This window comes from Macaca thibetana, chromosome 7 (assembly GCF_024542745.1).
Source record: "Macaca thibetana thibetana isolate TM-01 chromosome 7, ASM2454274v1, whole genome shotgun sequence".
Taxonomy (NCBI): Eukaryota; Metazoa; Chordata; class Mammalia; order Primates; family Cercopithecidae; genus Macaca; species Macaca thibetana.
In genome coordinates this window covers 161,766,484-161,783,178 of record NC_065584.1, presented here as the reverse complement: position 1 = coordinate 161,783,178, position 16,695 = coordinate 161,766,484, and the positions used below count along the sequence as shown (strand labels likewise).

The 16,695-nt window shown below is 41.8% G+C and overlaps 2 protein-coding genes across 4 annotated transcripts in view; one reads left to right on the top strand and one right to left on the bottom strand.

The window, feature by feature from the left end:
- RCN2 (reticulocalbin 2) overlaps positions 1–16,695 on the bottom strand; it is a 466,582-nt gene that overhangs the window by 46,027 nt on the left and 403,860 nt on the right. The window lies entirely within an intron of this gene.
- SCAPER (S-phase cyclin A associated protein in the ER) overlaps positions 6,668–16,695 on the top strand; it is a 571,361-nt gene continuing 561,333 nt past the window's right edge. Inside the window, exon 1 of one of the 3 annotated variants that reach the window (XM_050799824.1) lies at positions 6,668–6,689. The gene's annotated coding sequence lies outside the window, so the exon portion shown is untranslated. Of the gene's footprint in view, positions 6,690–6,736; positions 6,796–6,988; positions 7,129–16,695 lie in introns of those variants that run through there. The other 2 variants (XM_050799823.1, XM_050799825.1) reach the window with 2 other exon arrangements.

Sequence of the window (16,695 nt, the reverse complement as noted above, 5' to 3'; positions counted from 1 at the left end):
TTCTTATAAAACACCCTTAGAATCTACTCCCATAAATGTTTTTCAGGTTACTGCTGGTGAAAATACATGTTTTTGCAGTGGTTTTGGTGTATAAGTTTATTTTTCTTGGAATAGACCTTACATTTCTCTCCTGAGTCACTAGATTTGACTTTAGAAGTGGGTCTGGGGCTGGGCATGGTATAGTAAACAGTTGAAGATATTTTTTTTTTTGAGACAGAGTCTTGCTCTGTCACCCAGGCTGGAGTGCAGTGACGCCATCTCTGCTCACTGCAAGCTCCACTCCCAGGTTCATACCATTCTCCTACCTCAGCCTCCCAAGTAGCTGGGATTACAGGTGCCTACCACCACTCCCGGCTAATTTTTTTGTATTTTTTAGTAGAGACGGGGTTTCACCATGTTAGTCAGGATGGTCTCGATCTCCTGACCTCGTGATCCGCCTGCCTCGGCCTCCCAAAGTGCTGGGATTACAGGTGTGAGCCACCACGCCTGGCCAAGTGGATTCTTGTTTCTTGCTTTCCAAGAAGTCTAACTATTGAAGTTCATACAAAATGTTTTGTAAGTCCAGAGGAAGAAGCAACCAAGCCTGCTGCCAAAGTGCAGGAAAGGATATCTGGGGCAAGTCCTAGAGGTGGGGAGGAGTTGATCAGGTAGCAAAAAGGAGCAGGGACATTCTGGAGGGACTCAGGTGTGGAAGTCAGGAGGTGGGAAAAGACAGGGCAGCTGAAGAAAAGAGGGTAGTTATACAGTAGTACCCACCTCATATGTTTGTTGTGAGATTAGATGACAAAAGAAACATTATAGTTGGTATAATTTGACCTCTTTATGCTAAGGCTTTCTAAGTGCTTTCTAAAAATTGATTCATTAATACTCACAAAACCCTTTGAGGTGTATTTTATTGCTCCATTTTAGAGATGATGAATGTGAAGTTTATAGAATTTTAGTAATTTCCTCAAGGTCGCATATTATGTTATCTATCTCCAAATTCAGGGCCTTAAACTGCTGTGAGATACCACTATTCTATACTTTGAGTGCATGGATTTCTTAATATGCATTAAATATAATCCAGGAAAAGTTCATGCTAATATCCATTTAGCATAATGCCTGCCACATAGCAAATGCTTAATAACATTCAATTACTTTTAATTCTTAATATAGCATAATGACTCAAAGAAGGGCTTTGGAATCAAATAGACCTAGGTTCAAATTCTGGCCCTACCCCTTCCTAGCACCAGGAAAAGTAAATCTAGGGTCTTTGTTGATTTGTAAAATGGGATATGGCACCTAATTCTCAGGGTTGCTGTCAGACCAAATATATACATATATGTGTGTGTGCGTATGTGTGTACATACACACACATATGTATTTTATCTGACAACAATGCACAAGATGTGTGTGTACACATGCATGCACACATATGTCTTGTGCATAGAAAATATTTAGGCAAATATAGCTATTAATATTATATTAATCCAGTAATAATGAATACTTGGGCAAAGTCAGGTTAGAGAGAGGGAGAAAGAGAGAGGAAGAAGTAAATTCCAGGGCCTGAATGCATTTTATCTTGTCTGGAGGATAGGGTGGTTGAGGGAATGGCCTAAAAATGAGGCTGTATAGGTCAACAAGCCTGATCTTCAGGGCCTCATAGGCCATGTCAAGGAGCCTGGAGGGACAGTGGAGCCAGTCACATAGGATAAGTGTGTCCTCTAGGCCAGGCTAGGTTATGCTGCAGTAACAAATGTCCCCAAGCATCTGAGTGGCTTACAAAAACAAATGCTGTATTAGTCTGTTTTCACACTGCTATAAACAAACACCCAAGGCTGGGTAATTTATAAAGGAAGGAAGTTTAATTGGCTCACAGTTCTGCATGGCTGGGGAAGCCTCAGGAAAGTTACAATTATGGTGAAAGGGGAGGAGTCACATCTCATATGGCTGCAGGTGAGAGAGAGATGAATGAGGAGTAAAGGGGGAAGAGGCCCTTTTATTTTATTTTTTTTTATTTTTATTTATTTATTTATTTATTTTTTGAGACGGAGTCTCACGCTGTTGCCCAGGCTGGAGTGCAGTGGCGCGATCTCGGCTCACTGCAAGCTCCGCCTCCCGGGTTCCCGCCATTCTCCTGCCTCAGCCTCCTGAGTAGCTGGGACTACAGGCGCCCGCCACCGCGCCCGGCTAATTTTTTGTATTTTTTTTTTTTAGTAGAGACGGGGTTTCACTGTGGTCTCGATCTCCTGACCTTGTGATCCGCCCGCCTCGGCCTCCCAAAGTGCTGGGATTACAGGCTTGAGCCACCGCGCCCGGCCAAGAGGCCCTTTTAAAACCATCAGCTCTAGTGAGAACTCACTGTCATGAGAACAGCACGGGGGAAACCGCTCCCATGATCCCATCACCTCCCACCAGGTCTCTCCCTAGATATGTGGGGATTATGGGGATTATAATTCAAGATTATATTTGGGTGGCGACACAGCCAAACCATAGCAAATGCTACATGTCCACTGGGGATCAGCTGTGGTTCTGCTCCATGTCATCTCTAGTGTGGAATTTATGCTGATGGAATAGCTTCTTTCTAAAACAAATTGCTTGTGGCAGACAGAAAAGAGATATGGTGAACCCACAACTGGCTCTTAAAACTTCTGCTTGGAACTGACATTCCTGCTTACATTTTATTGGCTGAAGCAAGTTACATGTCTGCCATCAGTGGGGCCAAGGAGCAGCATATCATGGAGGGGAACCAGACTGTTTGGCATATCATTAATAGGAATAGATTTTGTGGCAAAAGACAATGAGTGGTAACCTGATTAAAAAATTGGCAAAGGATTTCAATAGACATTTCTCTAATACCATATACAAATGGCCAACAAACACATGAAAATATGCTATCAGGGAAGTGCAGATCAAAACTACAATGAGATACCACTTCACATCCACTCAGATGGTTGTAATAAAAAAGACAGACAATGATAAATGTTGGAAAAGATGTGGAGAAACTGAAACCCTTATATGCTGCTGGTGGGAGTATAAAATTGTGTAGCTGGTTTGGTAAATCATCTGGCAGTTCCAGAAAAATTTTAAAATACAGTTACTATGTAGCCCAGCAATTCTACTCCTAGGAATATACCCAAAAGAAATGAAAATATATATCCCCACAAAAACTTGTAAATGAATGTGCATAGCAGCATTGTTCATAATAGTCAAAAAGTAGAGATGGTCTGTATGTCCTTCCACTGATGGATAAATAAAAGGTGATTATATATTCTATACAATGGACTATTACTCAGCCTTAAAAAGGAATGAAGTGTTGATGCATGCTACAACGTGGACATACCTTTTTTTTTTTTTTTTTTTTTTTTTTAGACGGAGTCTCTCTCTGTCACCCAGGCTGGAGTGCAGTGGTGTGATCTTGGCTCACTGCAAGCTCCACCTTCTGGGTTCACGCCATTCTCCTGTCTCAGCCTCCCAAGTAGCTAAGACTACAGGCGCCCACCATGCCCGGCTAATTTTTTCTATTTTTTAGTTGAGATGGGGTTTCACCTTGTTAGCCAGGATGGTCTCGATCTCCTGACCCTGTGAGCTGCCTGCCTTGGCCTCCCAAAGTGCTGGGATTACAGGTGTGAGTCACTGTGCCCGGCAACATACCATGAAAATATGCAAACTGAAAGAAGTCAGTTACAAAATACCACATTTCATGACTCCCTTTATACGAGATGTCCGGAATAGGCAAATCTATGCACACAGAAAGTAGATTAGTGGTTGCCTATGGCTGAGGGAATTGAGGGAAAATGGAGACGCGAGTACTGGGTTTCTTTTTGGGGTGAAGAAAATGCAGTGATGATTGCACAATTCCGTGACTATCCTAAAAACCACTGATTTGTATAATTTAAGTGAGAAAGTTGTATAGTATGTATGTTATATCTCAATAAAGCTGTTTTATATGTATATAAGAAAGAGGAATGGTTTTTGTCATAATTATTTTTAATAACTCGAGTGGAGATGACCAGTAGGTAGTTAACCATGTGGCCTGGATCCCAGGAGCAGGAATCAGGGCTGGGGATACATACTGGGAAATGCAGAGCATATAGATGCTAATCAAAGTTATGTAAAAGGCAGTGGTCACATAGAGAGTGTGTCCAGTAGGAAAAGATTGAAGGCTTACACCTATTCCTGTGGGATACCAATATTTAAAGTCTGGAAGAAAGAAGAGAGACTTTAAAAGAGATGGAGAGGGAGTGGATAGAGATGGAGAAGTGCTACCAAGAGAGTAAAAATGGAAGGCAAGGAAAAGTATTTCCAGAAGGAAGGAGTGTCATGAAGAGAAATTAAATTAGGTAATGATGATAATGTCCATAAGATATACAGTAGGGAAATCCCTATAACTTTTTTTTTCTGAGACAGAGTCTCACTCTCTGGACAGGCTGGAGTGTAGTGGCGCGATCTCAGCTCACTGCAACCTCCGTCTCCCTGGTTCAAGCAATTCTGCTGCCTCAGAATCCTGAGTAGCTGGGATTACAGGCACATGCCACCACACTCAGCTAATTTTTGTATTTTTAGTAGAGACGGGGTTTCACCATATTGGCCAGGATAGTCTGATCTCCTGACCTCGTGATCTGCCTGCCTCGGCCTCCCAAAGTGCTGGGATTACAGGCGGGAGCCAGCGGCCCAGCCCAAGTTTTTTTTCTTTTTTTTTTTTTAATTGAGACAGAGTCTCGCTCTGTCACCCAGGCTGGAGTGCAGTGGCATGATCTCAGCTCACTGCAAACCTCTGCTACCCAGGTTCAAGGGATTCTCATGCCTCAGCCTCCCAAGTAGCTGTGACTATAGGTGTGCGCCACCACACCTGGCTATTTTTTTTTATTTTTTATTTTTAGTAAACACGGGGTTTCACCATTTTTGGCCAGGGTGGTCTCGAACTCCTGACCTCGGGTGATCCACCTGCCTCAGCCTCCCAAAGTGCTGGGATTACAGGCGTGAGCCACGGCGGCTGGCCCCTAGTGACTTTGGAAAGAATGGTTTCAGTGGGTTGGTGGGGCAGAAATCAGAGTGCAGTAAGTCCAGACTTGAGTAGTGGTTGAAGAATTGGAGGCACTCTTGTTTAGATAATTGGATAAATGTATTATAGGAAAGAAAGCAGAGGTTGAAGTGGAGTCTGGTAGGTTGGGTGAGAGATTTAAAGACGGGAGAGACTTCAGGTTGTTTACATGCTTATGGGTATGAAAGGAGGCGGGGATAGTTAAGAAATGAGGTCCTGACCACCTTTTATGGAATTGTAGTACGTTCCCTACTCTATCCCCCTGATCCTGCTCATTTTGTTTACTGTCGTGCCTAGCATGTTATAGAATTTACTTATTTATTGTGTTTACTATTTCTTGTGTTAAAAGCAAAACCTTAGCCAAATTAAACAGAGTTTGAGCAAAGAACTATTCCCGAATCAGGCAGCCTCCTGAGCCAGAGTAGGTTCACACAGACTCCCGCAGAGCCACATGGTGGAGAAAGGTCTATAGACAGAGAAAGAAAAGTGAGGTAGGGAAACAGCCGGATTGGTTATAGCTAGACCTTTACCTTATTTGAACACGGTTTGAACAGCTGGCCGCCTTCGGCCAAAACTTGGTGATTGGCCCAAGAGTAGGCTGCAGTCTGTTTACACCTCCATTTAGGTTATAGTTCACTATTTAGGGAGAAAGTTTCAGGCTGAACTTAAAATATGTAAGGACTCAGCTTTTGGCTAAACTTGATGTAACACTTGCCTGGTTTCACCCTGCTCCAAGAAGTCGGAGGCTTTTTTAGAGATTTCTGTTTATTTTGCTCACGTATTAACTCCAAGCATCTAGAATACCATCTGATACATAGTATGTGGTCAATACACATTTGCTGAATAAATGAAAAAGCGAGTTTCCTAAGAAGGCAAGAGACGAAGGGAGCCAGAACATAGCCATATGGTTCCTGCCCCTACAGGACTTGTGGGTCCAGGACTTCCGGCCTACTGCGGCTGAGGAGGGAGAGGGAAGTGCAAAGAGCTGTTTCCCAGCTGGATGAAAAGGGACAGGGAATATTCGTTTGATAATTACGGTCTGCATTGAATCTTTTTCTATTTTGTTTAGACCAATTTAAATGTTAAAGTATTTAATTCATCATGCGTTTGTCTTTGAAGTAGATGAAACGTATTTTGTTAGGTCTCTGTACTTCGACCTTCCAAGCCTGGCACACAGAAAGGCCCTGATAAAGCCTCTAGGAGGCCTAGTTGTGTTCAGCGCAGCCCGGCGTGTTCCTGCCAAGTGCTTTCACCAGTACAGATTTCTGTGAGGCGCGCCTCTGAATCCTTAATCTGTGGATTGACTGTGGTGATAAGGCAGGCGGAGGGAAGAGATTGAGTACGAGAAGGACCTGTGTGACCAAAAGCGGCGGTGTAAGCTTAACCTAGGAAAAGAAACAGCTTCAGAAAAGCCGCGCCCGGACATCGAACCAAATCAACTGTCCGAACTCCCCTCTGGGCGCCCCAACGGCGCGAACCGACGTGCGCCTGCGCGCGGACTACACAGCTCTTGCAGCCGGGAGCGGCGCGGCAGCGGCTGAGATCACGTGGTGCGTCTAGAAGCCACCCCGCCTCTCCCAGGCCTCCCTGCCCCGCCCCGCCCCGTCCCGCCCCTTTCCCGGCGGGACGCTCTGAGCCGCTTCGAGCTACGCAGGGCGGCCGGGGGGTGAGTGTCCGCGAGGGGCGTGCGTAGCGCAGACCCGGGCGGGTCCGGGCTGGGGCGCGGGCCGTCTGAATGCCTTCCGGGGACTAGGGGACAAAATGGCGGCGGGGTACACCCTTTCACCCCCTCCCCTCACCTGGGAGTGCGGGTGGAGCGGGGCAGGGATCGTTGCTGGGGGAGGGGAGCCGCGGTAGCCTGGGGAGGGCTCAGAGGTCGGCCTCGGAGGCCTTGGGACGGGGGCGGGAGTGAGCCGCGTCCGGGCCTCCTCTGCGGGCTCATCTGGGGTGTTAGGGACGTAAGACCCCGCACACTACGCGGTCTGAGGGATGAGTAGGGGGCTGCCGCGTCACCTCACTTGGGGGCAGCCCCGGCCGCGGGTGACGAGGCTTCTGGAATGTCTAAATGCGAGGGGCTCCTGGAGGAGCCGCCCTTCGTTTGACAGGTGATCGTCATCGTCATCTTTCATTCTCAGCGGGGTTTACCGTACTTTCCCTGTACTCTGATCTTAGCTCTGCCCAGGAAACAGGGCAGGAATGGCCTCTCCGTCTTCCAGATGCGTGAGCTGAGGCCTGGAGGAGTGAAGAGCCCCTCGCACCTGGGAGTTGTGGGACCCAGCCTCCTGCCTCTGTTGCTGCTCTTCTCCCAGCACTTCCTTCGCGCCTTCCCCTACACCGTTTTCCAGTCTCGTTCGTGGGAACGGCAGCAGGGAGGAACGGGATTGTTAGAAAGCAGACACAAAACTGGTCCTCAGAGCAACATGTGCTGTTGTTAAGGGGGCCCCCGCTGAGATGAGGCCACCTGTTTGTGAGCAGCTTCCTGTTGCTGGTGGACTGCATCTCTTATTCTAGTTGTGATAAGTTATCTTCCGTGAAAATAGCTCTTCACTAATAGTCATTTTACCAAACAGATACTAATTCCTTATATGAATTATAGTTTGTCTTAGCTTATGGATTAATTTCATCATTAACTTTTCATCTTCTTAAATAATCTGTGGTAGAAGGATGGGTGGGCTAGGAGTAATGCTTATTTTATGAATGGAAAAACGGGGGCTCAAAAGGTTATTATTTGCCTTAGATCACCAGCTGGTGAGTGGTAAATCTGGTATTAAGTTTTCTGACCTAAGGTTAGTAGTCTGACTACTGTCCTACTCTGGCCTATTCTGGTGCTCTGTCCCTTCTATTATTTCTGTTAACTATGACTTTTCCTCAAAGTTTGTTGGTTGCAGATGATTTATGCCACTTGAAATGAAGAATGATATTCACTAAATAATTTGTTATCAATCAGAGAGTCAATTTTTAATGTGTTTTGGAAGGTTGTCTTTGTGGGAGAGGTAATCTGATGGCTTTGAAGGCAGATTGAGTTGAGTTTGAATCTCAGCTCCACCCCTTGTTTTTGGCAAATTAATTTTTCTGAGCCTTTCTCATCTGTAAAGTAGGAATAATATCCACCTCATAAATTTGTTGATAGTAATAAATTAGGTGTTTTTAAATATTTAGGACTGTTCCTGGCCCATGGTAAGCCCTCAACAAATGCTCTTTTCCTTCTTTCTTCACACTCCCTTGAGCTGCATTACAAATATTCTCTATGTGTCTTTGGTCCATTTGGGTCTGGTATAACGAAATACCTCAGACCGAGTGGCTTATAAACAACAGAAATTCATTTCTTGCAGTTCTGGAGGCTAGGAAGTCCTAGATCAAGATGTCTGATGATTCAGTGTTTGGTGATAGTCTGCTTTCTGGTTAATAGATGGCACCCTCTAGCTGTCTCCTTACATGGTGCAAGGGTGAAGGGGTCTCTCTCTGGCCTCTTATAAGGGCATTTATCCCATTCATTAACACCCTGCCCTTGTAATACAGTCATCTCCCAAAGGCCCCACCTCCTAATATGACCTTGGAAACTAGAATTTCAACACGAATTTTGAAGAACACAAACATGCAGACCATAGCATTATGGTTAATCACTTGGTTGTTCAGGTCAAACAACCATGGAAATGTAATCAGCAGTATTGTACAAATGTGTTTTAGAATAAATTTTGGTGACTGGGGTCCAAAGGATGAAGTATTCTAAACGGACTTTAAAAATGTTTGTCCTTCGTGCTTCATAGGTATTTTAAGAACTCCTAAAAGATTGATAGTAAGGCCATTAATCTCTTCAATTAGCTGCAGGAATGTTTTAAAGATAAGTAAGATGAAGGGACTTGAGATTCTGTCATTTCTTTCACTTTCTTTTTTCTTGAAACCGAGTCTCACTCTGTCACCCAGGCTGGAGTGCAGTGGGGCGATCTTGGCTCACTGCAAACTCCACCTCCTGGGTTCAAGCGATTTTCCTGCCTCAGCTTCCTGAGTAGCTGGGACTACAGGCGCTCACTACCATGCCCGGCTAATTTTTTTTGTATTTTTAGTAGAGATGGGGTTTCGCCATTCTGGCCATGCTGATCTCTGACCACAGCCCAGATTAGTTTTAAAGGAGAAACAACTTCTTTGGGAATCACATGTGAATGCTATTTAAACACTTAGAAAGTGGTGGTATTATTTAGGGAGAAGTTTAATAGAATTCTCTCTAAGGGTACAATCTGATATCCATTGTGTAATTGGCATTTCTGAAATTGTAGAAGAGAAAACTGTAAATGGCTGGCATAGCAAAACTTAATAAAATTCTGTTTGCAGTTTCTGCTGGATGGTAACTTTTTTTTAAATTCAACTTTTATTCAACTTTTATTATATGGTAAAGGGTACATGTGTAGATTTGTTACATGGGTAAATTGTTTGATGCTGATGCTTGGGGTCCCAACTATCCCATCACACACACAGGCCATAAGCACAGTAGACAACAGGTGGTTTTTCAGCCCATGCCCCCCTTGGTCTAGTGATCCCTAGTGTCTGTTGTTCGCAACTTTTACCATCATGTATTCACTGTTTAATTCCCACTTATAAGTGAGAACACACAGTATTTGGTTTTCTTTTCTCACGTTAAGTCACTTAGGACAGTGGTCTCCAGCTCCATCCGTGTTACTGCAGAGGGCTTGATTTTGTTCTTTTTTATGGCTGCATGGTATTCCGTGGTGCATTTGTAGCTAACCTTTTTCACAAACATGTTTGGCTTTCACTGATTGGCTATGAGTCTTGTGAAATACAAAGAGTGAAAAGATCTGCAGTCCAGTGATGGAGCTAGCTTTAAAAATTATTAGAGGCCGGGTACGGTGGCTCACGCCTGTACTCCCAGCACTTTGGGAGGCCGAGGCAGGCAGATCACAAGGTCAGGAGATCGAGACCATTCTGGCTAACACGGTGAAACCCCATGTCTACTAAAAATACAAAAAATTAGCTGGACATGCTGGCATGTGCCTCTAGTCCCAGCTACTCAGGAGGCTGAGGCAGGAGAATTGCTTGAATCTGGGAGGTGGAGGTTGCAGTGAGCCAAGATCGTGCCACTGTACTGCAGCCTGAGCAAGACAGCGAGACTCTGTCTCAAAGAAAATTATTAGAAAGAAATTATTTATGGAAAGACTTTTTCTTCTGTGACATGAAACACTAAAGATTTCGTGAAGTTTTGCCAAAATGATAACTTCTTAAAGTAATAAGTTCATTTTATGTTTTGAAACATACACAAAAGAGAATAGTATGATGAACTGCTATGTATCAATCTATTTCAAAAATTAGCTATACATTATACATAGGCAGTATTATTCCATAAAAGTTACCTCCCCACTAAATTGTTTTGAAGCAAGTTTCAGACATCGTATTTAATTTGTCAAGATTTTTGTATGCATTAGGACTGCTTTTAATACAGTATTGGAAAAGAGAGAGAGTTTCAGTATTTTCAATCGAGCATGCCACTTTCATGAGAGAAAATAAATAACTTGGTTGACATATTCATGGCAGTATATATAGAAGTAATCAGAATTGAAAATCTTATTAAACAACTTAGAATTATAAAATGTCTATATTGCTCTTCAAATTACTGTTTTTTCTTTTGAGATGGTGTCTTGCTCTGTCGCCCAGGCTGGAGTGCAGTGGTGGGATCTCGGCTTACTGCGACCTCTGCCTCCCGGGTTCCAGCGGTTCTCCTGCCTCAGCCTCCCGAGTAGCTGGGACTACAGGCGCCTGCCACCACACCTGGCTACAAACTACTCATTTTTACCATAATACATGTATTTTCTGATTAGCAAAGATGTGAACAATTATTGGTAGTTTTTGAGTATGCCTGCGACAACATTAAAGTATCAGACTCAGAAAGGCAAATACTCAGATTTTCTTAAACGTTGGAAAAGGCAAAAACATGGGTGACAGACTTTGTGAACCCTGGAGAGGAACTGTGATTGCAAACCTCAATTTTTCTACAATTTATTGACCAATATGTGGATAATTCATAGATATACTATCCTGGCTTCAGTTAGATGGGCCCCTATATTTTGGAGTAGGGCTACCAGCAGGCTTCTCACTGCTTTGGGTCTGCCATTTACTCCTTGCTCTTTTACAACCTGTGTACCCAAACTTGGATAAAGAAAAGATATACCTTTCCTGGCACTTGAGCCCATCTTTACATTTCCATCTCTAGGATTCTTAGGCATCTCCACAGATATTCCGGAATTGCAGGGCAGAATAAGACAAGTGAGACTTCAGTTCTGAATAAGGCAGGAACTTGTTCAGACACTTTGGGCTCAGCCAGACCTAGTGTTCATTCCCTGTTTACTGCCTTTTGTCTTTGATTTTTTGGGTGCTGCACTTTCTGCTTGGCCACTGTTTTTTTTGCAGTCCCGAGTTTCTCAAATTTCATTTACTTGAGTACCCCTGTCAGTATTTTGCCATATCCATATTTCTTGTGTATTAACTGATTTTACATTTAAGATAGTGTTACAGATTTTTGAGTAAATGTCATTTTATTGAAAGAAAATTATGTAAATTGTTTTATAGGTGGTACTTAGTTATGGCAAATATCATGAAGGTAGTAACTGAATGATTGCAATTTTGGACGTTTTGGATTAGGACATAGCTTGCTTTCTTTTTTAATTTAAAGCTTTATTGACTTCATATACCATAAAATCCACCCATTTAAAATGTACACTTCAGTGATTTTAATGTATTCACAGAGTTGTGGATCCATTACTGCAATCAACTTTAGAACATTTTCAGTACCCCAATGTGAAACCCCATAAGCATTAGCAGCTATTTTCCATTCTGGCCTCCCTCCCCACTTCCCCATCTTATCTCCAGCTCTAGCCACCCACTAATCTACTTGCTGTCTTTATGGATTTGCCTATTCAGGACATTTCGCATAAATGGAATTGTACAATATGAAGCCTTTTGTGTCTGACTTCTTCCATTTAACATAATGTTTTCAAGGTTCATCCATGTTGTAGCATGTATCAGCCCTTCATTCCTTTTTATGGACGAATAATATTCCATCATATGGATATACCACATTTTATTTATTCATTTATCAGTTCGTGAACATCTTGCATTTTTTCTACTTTTTGGCTATTGCTGCTGTCAATATTCTTGTAGAAGTTTTTGTGTGGACTTGTGTTTTCATTTCTCTTGAGTATAAACCTAGGAATAGAATTGCTGGGTTATATGGTGGCTTGTCTTTTACTTTTTGAGGAACTGCCAGATTGTTACCAAACCAGCGGTACTGGTTTACATTTCCATTGCAGTGTGTGAGGATTCCAGTTTCTCCACATCTTCTCCAACAGTTGTTTTGTCTGTCTGTTTGACTGTAGACATTTTGGTGGGTACGCCCAAGTTACGTCTCATTGTGGCTTTGATATGTATTTCCCTAATGACTAGTGATTTCAACATCTTTTCATATGCTTATTAGCCATTCGTATACATTTTTTGGAGAAATGAGAACATAACCCTTTTAACCTGACATAGTTATGCTATTTAACCTGACATGGGTTCTTATTCTTCCTCTTGGTTGCTCTCTGTTGGCTTTTTATTCATATAATCAAGTGAATTGCTCCCCAGAAATCCTTTGTGGTAATCTAGTGTGAAGTATACATCTCCTACTGATGTTTATTTTTACACTGTAGTACCTGTTTACCTAAGTGCACCTGGAAATATCTGGAATTTATTTAAAAACAAAGTTAAGCATTTCAGTTCAGAGGCAGAGACAATAATCTGTCAGATGCCTGATTGAACGCACAAGATGCGGTGATGTAAGGATTTGAAGTTAATCAGTATCTGGTGGGACTTAAGAAATAATAACTCAGTCTTTTCTTTTTTTTTTTTTGAGATAGAGTCTCTCTCTGTCACCCGGGCTGGAGTGCAGTGGTGTGATGCCAGCTCACTGCAACCTTTGCCTCCTGGGTTCAAGCAGTTCTCATGCCTCAGTCGTCCCAGTACCTGGGACTTCAGGTGCGCACCACCACACCCAGCTAAGTTTTTGTATTTTTGGTAGAGATGGAGTTTTGTCATGTTGTCCATGCTGGTCTTGAACTCCTGAGCTCAGGCAACCTGCCCGCCTCAGCCTCCCAAAGTGCTAGGATTACAGGTGTGAGCTGCTGTACCCGGCTAATCTTGAACTAACCTTTCTTTTTCCTTTTTGTAGGAAAAGGCCTGTAATTAAGAGTTTGTGAACTCTGGACTGAAAAATTTTAAGTGAGAGCCTAGTTTAATCTGTAATTTGGAAGTACTTTAAATTTAAATCATTACAGGGTTTTAAAGCTGTAATTGTAGTGCAGTGCAATCATATATCAGAAAATCTGAAAATAACAAAAAAATTACCCATAATCCTCTGGTGCACAGCTACCAAGTATTGAGTACTGGTTGTTTGCCATCAGATATTTCTTCACGTTTACTTTCTTTGATTTTGAAAATAACCCTACAAAGTAGATATTTTTAGTCTTGTTTTATAGCTGTGTACCCTGAGATTCAAAAATGTTAAAGAATTTGTCTAAAGGCTGTGTAGTTTGTAATTGGCAGACTTGGGATATGTATTTGTGTCTGACTTCAGAACTTACTCTTTTTTAAAAAAAAAAGTTAATATTTTTAGAGATGAGGTCTCACTCTGTCACCCAGGCTGGAGTGCAGTAGCACGATCATAGCTTACTGCAGCCTCTATCTCCTGGGTTCAAGTGAGCCTCCTTCCTTAGCCTCCCAGGGAGCTGGGACTACAGGTGTGTGCCACTATGCCTGGCTATGTTTTTGTATTTTTGTATTTTTGGTGGATTTCTGGTATTATTTTGTATTTTAGTGTATTCTCCACATTGCCCAGGCTGGTCTCAAACTCTTGAGCTCAAGTGGTCTGCCTGCGTTGGCCTCCCAAAGTGCTAGGATTATAGGGTTACAGGTATGAACCACTGTGCCAGGTCTAGGATTGTTTTTTCTATTTCTGTGAGAAACGTCATGGAGATTTTGATAGGGATTATGTTGAATTTGTAGATTGCTTTGGGTAGTATGGATATTTTAACAGTGTTAATTCTTCCAGTTCATGAACATGGGATGTCTTTCTCTTTATTTGTGTTATTTTCAGTTTGTCATCAATGTTTTATGGTTTGCAGTGTATAGATCTTTCTCTTCCTTGGTTAGATTTATATCCTAAGTATTTTAATATTATTATTATTATTTTTGTTGCTAAAATAAACGATAAAATAAACAATCCTAAAATAGGATGTCATTCTGTCACCCAGTCTGGAGTGCAGTGGTATGATCACAGCTCACTGCAGCCTTGACCTCCCCAGGCTCTGGTTATCCTCCCACCTCAACTTCCTGAGTATCTGGGACTACAGGTACACCCAACCATGCCTGGCCAGTTTTCGTATTTTTGGTAGAGACAGGGTTTCGCCATATTGCCCAGGCTGATCTTGAATTCCTGGGCTCAAGTGATTGGCCTGCCTTGGCCTCCCAAAGTACTGGGATTACAGGTGTGAGCCACTGTGGCCAGCCTTTTATTGTCTTTCATGTCCTTCATGCTGTTTTAAATGGGTTTTTTTTTTTGATTTCTTTTTTGGATGGTTCATTGTTAGTGTGTAGAAAAGCTACTGATTTTTCCATTTTGTATTTTGATTTTATATACTACAACTTTACTGAATTTATTAGTTCTAATAGTTTTTGGTGGAACCTTTAGGGTTTTCCGTATATAAGATCATCTCATCTGCAAACAGACAATTTCATTTCTTTTTTTCCTAACTTGGGTACTTTTATTTTATTTTTTTTTCTTGACTAATTGCCCTTGCTAGAATTTCCAGGACTATATTGAATAGAACTGGATGAGATGGCATTCTTGTCTTGTTCTTGATCTTAGAGGAAAAGCTTTTAAATTTTCACTGTTGTGTATAATGTTAGCTGTGGGCTTGTCATCTATGATCTTTATTATGACATTACTTATGTACCTAATTTATTGAAAGTTTTTATCTTGAAAGGATGTTGAATTTTGTCAGATGCTTTTTCTGCATTTATTGAGATGATCATATGATTTTCATTCTTTGTTCTGTTAATGTGGTGTATCTGATATGTTAATTTGCATATGTTGAACCATTCTTGCAACCCACAAATAATTCCTACCTGATCATAGTGTATGATGCTTTCAATAAGCTGTTGGATTGGTTTGCTGGTATTTTGTGGAGGATTTTTGAATCTATATTCATCAGGGATATGGGCCTGTAATTTTCTTTTCTTCTAGTGTTTATGTCTGGCTTTGGTATTAGGGTAATGTTGGCCTTGTAAAATGAGTTTGGAAATATTTTCTTCAGTTTTTGGGAAGAGTTTGAGAAGAATTGGTATTAATTCTTCATTAAATGTTTGGTAGAATTTGCCAGTGAAGCCATGAGGTCCTAGGTTCTTCTCTCTCCTGAGTTTTTTATTACACAATCAGCCTTTTTACTTGTTATTGATCTGGTCAGATTTTTTATTTCTTCATGATTCAGTCTTGGTAGGTTGTATATTTCTAGGAGTTTACTTATTTTCTCTAAGTTATTCAATTTGTTGGCATGTAATTATTCAAAGTAGTCTTTTATGATCCCTTTATTTCTGTAATATCAGTTGTAATGTTTCCTCTTACATTTATAATTTTGTTTGTGTCTTCTTTTTTCTTAGTCTAGCTAAAGGTTTTTCAGTTTCATTTATCTTTTTCATAAGAGTTTCATTTCAACTCTTAGTTTCATTGATCTTTTCTGTTTTTCTAGTCTCTATTTCATTGATTTTTGCTCTTATTATTTCCTTCCTTATGCTGACTTTAGATTTATTTTGTTCTTTTTTTAGTTCTTTGAGGTGTAAACTTAGGTTATTTATCTGAGTTGTTTCATCTTTCTCTTTTTTTCTTTTCATAGTTGGGATCTTGCCATGTTGCCCAGGTTGGAATGTAGAGACTAGTTTCAGGCATGATCATAGCACACTACAGCCTCGAACTCTTGAGCTCAAGCAATCCTCCCACCACAGTCTCCTGACTAGCTGAGATTACAGGTGTTCACATCATGCGAGGCTGAGGTCTGTCTGTGTCATTTTTTTTGAGTTGAAGTCTCACTCTATCGCCCACGCTGGAGTGCAGTGGTGTGATCTCAGCTCACTGCAACCTCCACCTCCCAAGTTCAATTGATTCTCCTGTCTCAGCCTTACAAGTACCTGGGACTGCAGGCACGTGCCACTGCACCCAGCTAATTTTTTGTATTTTTAGTAGAAATGGGGTTGCACCATGTTGGCCAGGCTGGTCTTGAACTCCTGACCACAGGTGATCTGCCCACCTCGGCCTCCCAAAGGGCTGGAATTACAGGCCTGAGCCACTGTGCCCAGCCCTGTCTGTCTTTATGTAGGCTTTTATCACTATAAACTTGCCCCTTAGAACTGCTTTTATTGTATCCCATAAGTTTTGCTATGTTGTATTACCATTTTCACTTGTTTCAGATACTTTTTGATTTCCCTTTTGATTTTTTTCTTTGACCCATTGATTGTTTAGTTGTGTGTTGTTTAATTTTCACATATTTGTGAATTTTTCAGTTTTCTTCCTGTTATTTCTAGCTTTATACCATTGTGGTCAGAAAAGGTACTTATCATTTAAATCTTCTTGAATTTGT